The following is a 5,671-nucleotide window of genomic DNA, read 5'->3' on the forward strand; positions in this document are numbered from 1 at the left end:
ACAGAAATATAGAACATTACAACCCAAATCACCAGGACACACGTTCTTCTCTAATGATCATAGATCTTTCTCCAGAATAGACCATAGGCTGGGACATAAAACAAGCCTCAATAAATTAAAAAAAAAAAATGAATTTATTCAAAGCACATTCCCTGACCACAATGGAATAAAAATAGAAGTTCAATAACCATCAGAGACTTAGAAAATTCACAAACAACAGGAGGGTAAAAATGAAGGGGAGATGAAAACATTCCCGGAAAATCAAAAGCTGAGGGACTTCATCACCAGTAGATCAGTCCTATGAGAAAGGCTAAAGGGAATTGAGCAGGCTGAAAGGAAAGGACACTAAACAATTGACTGAAACCACATGAAGAAATAAAGATTTCCAGTAAAGATCACATGGTAAATAAAAATACCAATATTACTGTATTTTTTATTTATAACTCCACTATTTACTTCCTACAGGATCTAAAATACATAAACTGTAATAACAAGTCAGTGGTTCTGGACTCAATGTAAAATATGTAATTTTTGACAAGCACTACATAAAGGTGGGGGAATGGAATGGAGGAGTATAGGAACATGGTTTACGTGTCCTATTGAAGTTAAGTTGGTATCAAAGAAAAACAAGATTGTTACACATTTAAAAGGTTAAATTTAAGCCCCACAGTAAACACAAAGAAAGTATCAGAGAATATGACCATAGAGATGAAAAGTAGAGTATGCGTTATGAGAAGTGGGGGAAGGGGCAATGGGAAGTGTTTAGTTTGCTAATGCTGCCAGAATGCAAAACACCAGAGATGGATTGGCTTTTATAAAAGGAGGTTTATTTGGTTACACAGTTACAGTCTTAAGGCCATAAAGTGTCCAAGATAACACATCAGCAATTGGGTACCTTCACTGGAGGATGACCAATGGTGGCCGGACAACCTCTGTTAGCTGGGAAGGCATGTGGCTGGCGTCTGCTCCAAAGTTCTGGTTTCAAAATGGCTTTGTCCCAGGATGTTCCACTCTAGGCTGCAGTTCCTCAAAAATGTCACTCTTAGTTGCTCTTGGAGTGTTTTTCCTCTCTTAGCTTCTCTGGAGCAAAAGTCTGCTTTCAACAGCCATCCTCAAACTGTCTCTCATCTGTAGCTCCTGTGCATTCTTCAAAGAGTCCCTCTTGGCTGTGGCAAGCTAGCTTCTTCTGTCTGATCTTATATACTGCACCAGTAATTTAATTCAGGCCTACCCAATGGGTGGGCCAACACCTCCATGGAAATTATCCAATCAGAGTCATCACCCACATATGGCTGGGGCACATCTCCATGGAAACACTCAAAAGAATTACAATCTAATCAACAATGATACGTCTGCCCACACAAGACTACATCAAAGATAATAGCGTTGGGGGGACATAATACATTCAAACTCGCACATTCCACCCCCTGGACCCCAAAATGTCATTATCTTTCCATATACAAAATACATTCATCCCACAATATCACAGAAACTTAAATCATTTCAGTAACAATAGTTAAATACAAAATTCCATCAAAATCAATTACAGGCATGGTCAGTCCTAAGGCATAATTTTCCTTTAGCTGTGGATCTGTGAACATAGAACAAGTTATGTGCTTCCAATATACAAAGGAGGGACATTCATAGGATAAACATTCCCATTGCCATAAGGAGAAAGAGTAAGGAAAACAGGGTTAACAGGACCAAAACAGTTCCTAAAACCTGCAGGACAAACTCCATTAGATTTCAAAGTCTGAGAGTCATTTACAGAATGACGTTGCATCCCTGGGGCTTGAGAGAATGGGAGTCTAACCCTTCCTAAGGGCCGTTCCGGCATCTCTTTCCTCTCCAAACACTTAGGTGAGTTCTCCAACATATCCACACATTGGGGAGACCACCTTCTCAGCTCCACCCTCCTCAAACATTGGGGCAGCACCTGGATTCCCTTCCATCTCTGGGGCACACGCTCAACCCCTTCAGAATAGTGTGGTGGCAGCCAGGCTCTCCCCAGTTTCCTGGGAATGTGATCCACCTTCTTTGGGACTTGGGGTGGCAGAACATTTCCTGAGCATCGAGGTGGAAGGCCAACCCTCGACCTCCAGGGCAAACTCGCCCTTTCCATGCATGTGAGCGACTCCACTCTCCCAGCCCAAGGCCTCTTGACTCCAGACTTCAACCTCCATGGCTGTGTCTTTGAAGAAATTATTCCTTCAATTTGTTCCTTGTCTGTCTCCTCCAGTCCAGACTGGCAATGGCTCTGTCTATAAAGTTCTTGCAAAAATTCTGTTGGCCTCGCATGAAGCATGCAGGGGTCAAAGCTGTCAGACAATAGGACTTTCCATAAATCCTTTCTGCTTGACTCTTTTTCCAATCTTGGCTTGTACTGAAATGGTGGCTGGGTTCCATGTTTGGTTACATCCTCATGTTGGGCTGTAGCTTCTGGGATTCCGCCCCCTGGAAGCCCATAATTTTGTAAGCCATCAGCTTCTGGTTTCTTTGAACCCAAGAGTTCAGTTCTAAGTTTATCTCTCTCCACTCGCATTGTACTATAAGCTGCAAGGAGAAGCCAGGGTCCGTCCTCCACATGTAGTCTGGAGAGCTCCTCAGCTAAGTATTCCAGATTGTTGCTTTCAAATTCTTTCCATCTGACACCAGGACTCAATTTTGCCAAATTCTCTGCTACTTTAAAACAAGGATCGCCTTTCTTCCAGTTCACAATAACACATTCATCATTTCTGTTCAAGTCCTCATCAGAAGTATCTTTTGAGACCACATTTCCACAAAGGTCTCTTCAAAGCAGTTTAGGCCTTTTCTATCAAGCTTGTCACAATTCTTCCAGAATCTTCCCGTTATCCATTTAAAAAGCCATTCCAACATGTTTGGTATTTGCAAACTCAGCAGCAAAAGCACCCCACTTCTCTGGTACCAAAATCTGTTCCAGTTGCTAATGCTGCTGGAATGCAAAACACCAGAGATGAATTGGCTTTTATAAAAGGGGGTTTATTTGGTTACACAGTTACAGTCTTAAGGCCATAAAGTGTCCAAGGTAACACATCAGCAATCGGGTACCTTCACTGGAGGATGGCCAATGGTGTCCGGAAAACCTCTGTTAGCTGGGAAGGCATGTGGCTGGCGTCTGCTCCAAAGTTCTGGTTTCAAAATGGCTTTGTCTCAGGACGTTCCACTCTAGGATGCAGTTCCTCAAAAATGTCACTCTTAGTTGCTCTTGGAGTGTTTTTCCTCTCTTAGCTTCTCTGGAGCAAAAGTCTGCTTTCAACAGCCATCCTCAAACTGTCATCTCTCATCTGTAGCTCCCGTGCATTCTTCAGAGTCCCTCTTCACTGTGGCAAGCTCGCTCCTTCTGTCTGATTTTATGTAGTGTGCCAGTAATTTAATTCAGACCCACCCAATGGGTGGGCCAACACCTCCATGGAAATTATCCAATCAGAGTCATCACCCACATATGGCTGGGGCACATCTCCATGGAAACACTCAAAAGAATTACAATCTAATTAACACTGATAGTCTGCCCACACAAGATTACATCAAAGATAATGGTGTTTGGAGGGACATAATACATTCAAACTGGCACGGGGAGTTAAAAATGAGTGTAGGGCTTCTGTTTGGGGTGAAGGGAAATTACTAGTAATGGACGGTGGGAAGGTGATAGCATTGCAACATTCTAAATGTGATTAATCCCACTAATGGAATGCTAGGGAGGGGTTGGAATGGGAAGATTTAGGCTGTATATATGTTTCCACAATTGAAAAAAAAAAAAGAGTAAAAGACAGTCTAAATAGACAATGACAATTAAATGCCAAGGATGATCCTGGGTGGGATCTGAGGACAGAGGAGAGGAGGCTCAAAGGGACACAGTTGGGACATAAGACAAAAAAGGAAATATAGAATATAAGCTTTGTATCAATGTTGTATTTCTTGAACTTCTTACCTGTGCTTAATGGGATTGCACAAAAGAATGTTCTAGTTCATGGGAATTGTATATGTAAATTATATTGTTTGTTAAAGGATGTGTGCAGCTTGCACTCATATGTTCAGAAGACAGAGCAAAAGATGAGGAATGATAAGGAGGGTGGGAAGGAGGGAAAGAAAGAAATGGTGGTGTGACAGGATGTTAAAGTTGGTGGATCGGGGTATTGGGGGAGGGGGCTCAGGGTATGCTGGAGTTCTGTGTATGGGTTTTGTATTGTTTTTGCAACTGTTTCTGTAAGTTTGAATTTATTTCAAAATAAAATTTTAAAAAAAAGAAACAGGTGAAATTAGTTTTATCTTAATTTTAATTAATCCAAAATATCCACTCTATTATAATTTCAACATCCCATCAATAGAAAAATGAACAATGAGATCTTTTGTATATTTTTCACACTAATTTTTCAAAATATGGCTTGTATTTTATGCTTTTGGCACATCTCAGCTTCATCTCTTGGACCAGCCACTTTTCTAGATCTCCACAGGCCCCAGTGGATAGTTATCCTAAAAATGACTAAGTAACATTGAAATGGATGATGTTTATGAAAGTTGCAGTCAGCTAGATAGCTCCCTGAGAATGAATTAGGCTACGAATTCACCCCATTTTCATTTATCCTTTTATCTGCAGTGCGAGCAGGGAAGTGGGGCTGCTGAGGGAGAAGGCTGCTCTGCTTCCCAAGGACAGGGAAACCCAAGGACACCAAGAATCAGTGAAAGTTGCCAAGGCCTGGAGGGACCTGGGGAATGTGGGTCTTTTTGTGCAGGGGCCGGGGCCCCGTGGGGGCTGCACTGGTCCCAGGCAGCACAGCAGCACACACCCCTCACTCTCCCCCAGCTTCAGCAAAGACATGTAGCCCTTGCCACCCTTCACATCCGTGGCTGTGATTTTATCGGCTTTCAAGACAGAATCCCACAGCATATCTGATTTGAACATGGTCTGCTGGAGGAGCCTCTCAGGGCCCTGCTCTCCTGAGGCTGGTCCAGTGGATGTAGCTGACCGTGCTGAGGGCCAAGCAGGGCCGGGGGACAGAGCTTTCCCGGCTGCTCCAGCCTGAGGACCCACTGGCCAGCTGCAAGGAGACAGCGGTGAGGCAGGGATGGCTGAGAGCCTCAAGCCACTCAGACTCGGTATGGAAAGAAGGACGAGGACCCACAGTGACACAGGAAGGCCAAAAGGAGTGCAAGGGGACTGCACAGGGCTCGGCCTCTTGAGCAGGAGGACTGACACGGGCAATGTGACTTCTGGTCTCTGTCCTAGAGGTGCTGGGATGAGCTGGGATTTGCAGGTGGGAGAGGACAGGTTATGGCCTGTGCAGCTGCTTCCCTGGTGGGGCAAAGAAGGAACTGGAAAGAAAACTGGGGAAGGGAAAAGGAGACTGGATAGTGAGAGGAGAGACAGAAATCTGATGCAAGGTGACGTGCTAGGGGTGATAAACGGCTAGAGTTCTAAATAAATGCTTGAAGGATGGGGACAGAATAGTAATGGCAATGATAGCTATCAGTGACTGAACACTCTCTACATTTAGCACTGCTAAATGTAAAGCTGTTATTTTAAGTAACGTTTCCAAGTCCACACACTGAAAGGGAATTAGGGTTGGGATGGGAAGCTGGGTCTGGCTGGTGGATCTCAGGCCACATTTAGCCAATTGCAGCAACAGGGCAGGGAGTGTGCTGTGATGACTGC

Source organism: Choloepus didactylus, chromosome 5 (assembly GCF_015220235.1).
Source record: "Choloepus didactylus isolate mChoDid1 chromosome 5, mChoDid1.pri, whole genome shotgun sequence".
Lineage (NCBI taxonomy): Eukaryota > Metazoa > Chordata > Mammalia > Pilosa > Megalonychidae > Choloepus > Choloepus didactylus.